Below are 7,822 nucleotides of genomic sequence, written 5' to 3'. Positions count from 1 at the left end.
TACGATAATTTTCAATATTTTTTAGCTGCGTTAATTGGGGTTGGAAAAAATCTTCGTTCCGGAGGAAATGTGGAAAGGTGTTTTTAACCATTCTGTTAATTGATTGTTACATGAACATGACGTGCATGCATGCGCCAGCCAGGGTAACAAAAAGTACCATCTTCTAACGTCTGTTGGTATGAGTGAGTGATTTTGATTTTACGCCACTTTTAGCATCATTTCAGCAATATTACGGCGGTGAACACCAGAAATGGGCTTCACACGTTGTAACTATGTCGGGAATCGAACCCGGGTCTTCGGCGTGAGGAGCGGACGCTTGAACCACTGGGCTACCCGACCGCCCCCTTTTGGTATGACGCGGCCGGGGATCGACCCCCCAAAAGAAGTAACAAGAAGATGGTACTGCATGCCTCGCGCTCGGTATTGATAAATCAAGAACTGGTCGGCTCAAAGTCCGTCCTCATATACTTTGTCTGAGTGGGGTATCGGTGTTGATTTGCGGCATTGTATCTCGGTGAGCTAGAAGAACCGAGAAGATCCGGGGTAGAATAGGTCTTCAGCAATCCATGCTTGCCGTAAAAGGCGATTATGCTTGTCGTAAGAGGCCACTAACGGGTGGTCATGCTCGCTGACTTGGTTGATGCATGTCATCGTATCCCAATTGCGTGGATAGATGCTCACGATTTCAATCACTGGATTGTCTGGTCCAGACTCGATTATTTAGACAGCCGTCATATAGCTGGACTAATGCTGAGTGCGGCGTTAAACAACAAACAAAATAATAAACAAACAAAACACAAACATATAATAGTGCGAGAAGGGCCGTCTCGTTGACAGGCCTGGAGTATCCTGTAATATGTCGGTATTTCTTCCCATGAACTTGACAACAAACAAACAAACAAACAATAGTGAGCTAGCACTAAAACTGGCATAAGCCTTGACTAGTACAATAGCCACACACTCGAACACACACACACACACACACACGCACGCACGCACGCACGCACGCACACATATTTCACTTCACCTACCCTCTGGGGCTTTAGAGCGCGGCTGGGGAACCTAGTGGTTAAATCGTTTGCTCGTCACGCCGAAGACCCTGGTTCGTCTCCCGACATGGATATAATGCGTGAAGCTCCTTTCTGGTGTCCCCCGCCGTTATTAAGCTGGAATACTGCTAAAAGCGGCGTAAAACCATACTCACTCACTGTGGGGCTTTATATCTATGTACATATTTGTGATCTATGACTGGGTATACTGCATGCTGGGGGTGATGTTTCGATGTGACTGTGATGTGATGATGATGTTGGGGATGTAATGAACGCTTCCGGTGCACCTATATTCGCCCTCATATGTTAGGCCTTCCTTGCGCACATAAACAGCCGGACAAAAGATTTTACCAAAGAATTACAAACGCAATCAAAACGTTACTACAGACAGAAAACAGTCGGCGAAACACTGGAAACGTAAGGCCCAAAACACGACTGTGATACCCGTATCAAATACATCACCATCTAAGAACCATTTTTTGTTTGTTCTATTTTTAGCCACCCCCAACATGGGTGTATACCTTCTTTTGCCCGGACGTGTATTTACACAGATGGTCATAATGGCGAGTAGGTGAGTGAACAAACGTATGCCAACATGTAACAACCAAGACGCAGTATATTTGATCCTGGCCATTTCGAAGGGGTTTTGTTTCCAATTATATTTATAGCCCAATCTGTTTGGTTATAGGTTGTTGTAACCTACATGGATTGCACGTTTTAAGCCTTGGACTTATTTACAGATTTACCTATTTTAACTAAGCAGCAGTCCAAATTTAAGAACAGGGCTTCATTTACGAAAAAGGACCAAATCATGACAGGAAGAATGAATATACGAAGTTTAATGAAACAACACTCACAAACGGAATGAGAGAGCAATATTTCAACATAAGTCATGATATTCTTTTTCAACTTAGATATATTGAGCCAAGAACACGTTCAAACTTGAAATGACAGCTCTGAAAAAAGTAACAACAAATCAATATCGCAGTTATGCGTGTCTGTCATGTGCGTTTAAACTGTCACACTGCGTGTCCTGAATATCACCGAGGTTAGGGGTCCAATGTGGCTTGTAAATTTGGAAACCTTTAACAGCACTTAAGGTGCAATATGGGTGATAACTGGCCATATAGAAGCGTGCTGCAACACATGTTATTGAAGAACATCCGGTAAGGCAACTTTTTCAACTTAATTTAAGCCCACGCATGGACGTCATTTCTGCCTTAGACAGACCGCTTTCTGGTGTAGTGGTAGAGCGTCCGCCTGCAGAACGGAAGGTCCAGGGTTCAATCCCCGGCCGCGTTATACCAAAATACGTTTAGAGATGGTACTTGTTGTTACCCTGTGCGGCGCTCGGCATTAAGGGGCTGGTCGGCTCGGAGTCAGTATACTGTGTCTGAATGGAGTGTTCATGTTAAACTGCGGCATGGTATCTCAGAGTGTTAGCACTATATATCGGCATCAGTCCTGACTAGTCAAGCAGCCACGCACATGTACATGCTCGTCGCTATATAAGTGCAATACTCTTTGACGCGACGTTAAACCCCATTTCACCTCAACTCTACTTTGCACCGAGGAGGTCTTCTGCAGTGGGACCCACATAGAAGCGTGCTGCACCACATATTGAAGAACATCCAGTATGGCAGATCAATCAATTTTTCAACTAAATTTAAGCCCATGGACGTCATTTCTGCTATGGACCGAGGAAGTCTTCCACAGAGGGATCCAGGCAGCCCAGCATCGTTGGCAGAAGTGTGTGGACCTTGGAGGGGACTGTGTTCACAAATAATTAGCAACCAAGTCTACCAACGCAGTCCATCACAGTCAACTTTTCATCCACCCCTCGTATGTCAACCAAAGGGTTGCCTGCTCCATATATTACCCGTGCGTTTCCGTGTAAGAATATAGGCCCCTACAACCTATGGTCATCGTAAGAGGCGACTAATGGATCGTGTGGTCATGCTTTGTTTGTTTGTTGTTTAACGCCGCACTCAGCAATATTCCAGCTATATGACGGTGGTGTGTAAATAATCGAATCTGGACCAGACAATCCAGTGATTGACATTATGATTGACATCGATCCACGCAATTGGGATACGATGACATGCATCAACCAAGTCAGCAAGCCTGGTCGCCCGATCCCGTTAGTTGTCTCTTATGACAAGCATAGTCACCTTTTTACGGCAAGCATGGGTTACTGAAGATCTATTCTACCCCGGATCTTTACGGGTCGTGTGGCCATGCTCGGTGGCCTGGTTGATTTCCTGTTATTGTATCCAAATTGCGTAGATCGATCCACATATCAATCACTGGAGTGTGTGGTCCAGACTCAATATTTTACATACAGCCGTCATATATATATTCATATAGATGTAATATTGCTGAGTGAAGCGTTAAAAACAACAACAACAACAACACACTTTATAGGGCGTGGCAATAAACAGCTAACTGTAAGAGTATTATGCGGCGTATTAACCATGCTTTCAACGTCACTACCATGGTATTTGAACAAGGCCACGACGCGAGAGGGGAACCAGCGATGACAAATGCGACCCTTTTTAGCTGGGAAGAAAGATATAAGCGCACACGCACCTGATTAGTAGGGCAATGCTTTTTAGGGGGTCGACTTTATTACGAAAGTGGAGATTGTGTATATTGTGTACGTTTATACAGAGGCGAACAGACACGGTAGACCCATGAGATACATGTTGCAACTACGTGGCCACCCACAGCCCGGCGAAGTCACCCCCGGGCAGTAGGTATAGTTGCTCAAGAGGGTGATTAGTGTACAATATTGCCATGCCAGTATTATAAATAGTGCATCAGGTGGTGAATGTCGAGTTAGGACATTCCTAATGATTCCAAACTCTCTCAATGGGTATTATTAGAGCATTAATGAAGCTTGGTCGGTTCGACTTCGTATACACATGTTACAAAGAGGTGTTCCCGACCTTATACCTGCTACAGAGTTTGGCATATATTCGGAACCACCTCAAATAGTTGTTTATGTATAGATGCATGAAACACGTTGATTGTGTGTCATCATGCCCCGACGACGAGGATCGTTGCTCATAGCCAAGTGGTTTGTCTGGTCCAGACTCGAACCAACACTGACTTATGCATGGAACCTAAATCAGTTATCAATCACGTTTTGTGAGTGACAATTCTCGTTATGATTCATAACTTCTGCAAATAATAATCTTCAACCTTTAAAATACTCCTTTTAATCTTAACGCTCTGGAACATCCCGGTTTTGGATAACGTCAAGTACATAATCACGTGTAGCTGCGGCATTTGTGATTAATGGCGGAATAAATTCAACTTCAAAGGAATCACGTGTGTACTCTATTTATTTTTAAAATGACCACCAGTATAAAGTTTGTCAAGGACAACCCTAGTGGGACTGGACGCTGAACGGACCTGTGCTTGTACCGTGGTGGTGTGGGTTGATTCCCATTCATGCTGATACCATCGACCCCCTGTTTGCCTGCTCGAACCCTCACACACCTTTTGGACGACTGAGTTACACTTCACGGCGCTTTGAACAGTATTTCAGTTTCAGATTAGCGTGAGATTAAAGCCAGAACTGACATAGATCGTATATATGTTTAATACTTTTGGTGAAACCCACGAGAACGGGATTATAATCTGGACGAATCCCCTATCCAGACCTCTCACTAGCGGATCCCGACAGCTAAGGGACGCAACTCTGCACGAGACGCAATTGCATGGACTCGATTATTTACAGACCGCCGTCATATGGCTGGAATATTGCGGCGTTAAACAACAAATAACTCCATCTATAAGTCTGTATATTGCTGACCACAGACAACTGCATCTATAATTCTATATATTGCTGGCCACAGACAACTACTGCATCTATAAGTCTATATATTGCTGACCACAGACGACTGCTGCATCTATAAGTCTATATATTGCTGACCACAGACAACTGCTGCATCTATAAGTCTATATATTGCTGACCACAGACAACTCCATCTAAAAGTCTATATATTGCTGACCACAGACAACAGCATCTGTAAGTCTATATATTGCTGACACAGACAACTGCATCTATAAGTCTATATATTGCTGACTCAGACAACTGCATCTATAAGTCTATATATTGCTAGCCACAAACAACTGCTGCATATATAAGTCTATATATTGCTGACCACAGACGACTGCTGCATCTATAAGTCTATATATTGCTGACCACAGACAACTGCTGCATCTATAAGTCTATATATTGCTGACTACAGACGACTGCTGCATCTATAAGTGTATATATTGCTGGCCACAGGCAACTGCATCTATAAGTCTATATATTGCTGACCACAGACGACTGCTGCATCTATAAGTCTATATATTGCTGACCACAGGCAATTGCATCTATAAGTCTATATATTGCTGACACAGACAACTCCATCTAAAAGTCTATATATTGCTGACCACAGACAACAGCATCTGTAAGTCTATATATTGCTGACACAGACAACTGCATCTATAAGTCTATATATTGCTGACTCAGACAACTGCATCTATAAGTCTATATATTGCTAGCCACAAACAACTGCTGCATCTATAAGTCTATATATTGCTGACCACAGGCAACTGCTGCATCTATAAGTCTATATATTGCTAGCCACAAACAACTGCTGCATCTATAAGTCTATATATTGCTGACCACAGGCAACTGCTGCATCTATAAGTCTATATATTGCTAGCCACAAACAACTGCTGCATATATAAGTCTATATATTGCTGACCACAGGCAACTGCTGCATCTATAAGTCTATATATTGCTGACCACAAACAACTGCTGCATCTATAAGTCCATATATTGCTAGCCACAAACAACTGCTGCATCTATAAGTCTATATATTGCTAGCCACAAACAACTGCTGCATCTATAAGTCTATATATTGCTGACCACAGGCAACTGCTGCATCTATAAGTCTATATATTGCTAGCCACAAACAACTGCTGCATCTATAAGTCTATATATTGCTGACCACAGGCAACTGCTGCATCTATAAGTCTATATATTGCTGACCACAGACAACAGCATCTATAAGTCTATATATTGCTGACCACAGACAACTGCATCTATAAGTCTATATATTGCTGACTCAGACAACTGCATCTATAAGTCTATATATTGCTAGCCACAAACAACTGCTGCATATATAAGTCTATATATTGCTGACCACAGGCAACTGCTGCATCTATAAGTCTATATATTGCTGACCACAGGCAACTGCTGCATCTATAAGTCTATATATTGCTGACCACAAGCAACTGCTGCATCTATAAAACTATATATTGCTGACCACAGACAACTGCTGCATCTATAAGTCTATATATTGCTGACCACAGGCAACTGCTGCATCTATAAGTCTATATATTGCTGACCACAGGCAACTGCTGCATCTATAAGTCTATATATTGCTGACCACAGACAACTGCATCTATAATTCTATATATTGCTGACCACAGACAACTGCTGCATCTATAAGTCTATATATTGCTGACCACAGACAACTGCTGCATCTATAAGTCTATATATTGCTGACCACAGACGACTGCTGCATCTATAAGTCTATATATTGCTGGCCACAGACAACTGCATCTATAAGTCTATATATTGCTGACCACAGACAACTGCTGCATCTATAAGTCTATATATTGCTGACCACAGGCAACTGCTGCATCTATAAGTCTATATATTGCTGACCACAGACGACTGCTGCATCTATAAGTCTATATATTGCTGACCACAGGCAACTGCATCTATAAGTCTATATATTGCTGACCACAGACAACAGCATCTGTAAGTCTATATATTGCTGACACAGACAACTGCATCTATAAGTCTATATATTGCTGACCACAGACAACTGCATCTATAAGTCTATATATTGCTAGCCACAAACAACTGCTGCATATATAAGTCTATATATTGCTGACCACAGGCAACTGCTGCATCTGTGAGTCTATATATTGCTGACCACAGGCAACTGCTGCATCTATAAGTCTATATATTGCTGACCACAGACAACTGCATCTATAAGTCTATATATTGCTGACCACAGACAACTGCATCTATAAGTCTATATATTGCTGACCACAGACAACTGCATCTATAAGTCTATATATTGCTGACCACAGGCAACTGCTGCATCTATAAGTCTATATATTGCTGACCACAGACAACTGCTGCATCTATAAGTCTATATATTGCTGACCACAGACGACTGCTGCATCTATAAGTCTATATATTGCTGACCACAGACAACTGCATCTATAAGTCTATATATTGCTGACCACAGACAACAGCATCTGTAAGTCTATATATTGCTGACACAGACAACTGCATCTATAAGTCTATATATTGCTGACACAGACAACTGCATCTATAAGTCTATATATTGCTGACCACAGACAACTGCATCTATAAGTCTATATATTGCTAGCCACAAACAACTGCTGCATCTATAAGTCTATATATTGCTGACCACAGACAACTGCTGCATCTATAAGTCTATATATTGCTGACCACAGACAACTGCATCTATAAGTCTATATATTGCTGACCACAGACAACTGCTGCATCTATAAGTCTACATATTGCTGACCACAGACAACTGCATCTATAAGTCTACATATTGCAGACCACAGACAACTGCATCTATAAGTCTATATATTGCTGACCACAGACAACTGCATCTATAAGTCTATATATTGCTGACCACAGACAACTGCATCTATAATTC

This window comes from Haliotis rufescens, unplaced genomic scaffold, assembly GCF_023055435.1.
Source record: "Haliotis rufescens isolate VD_foot unplaced genomic scaffold, xgHalRufe1.0.p SCAF_11, whole genome shotgun sequence".
NCBI lineage: Eukaryota > Metazoa > Mollusca > Gastropoda > Lepetellida > Haliotidae > Haliotis > Haliotis rufescens.
The sequence above is the reverse complement of the archived record's forward strand: the minus strand, read 5'-3'. Positions refer to the sequence as shown.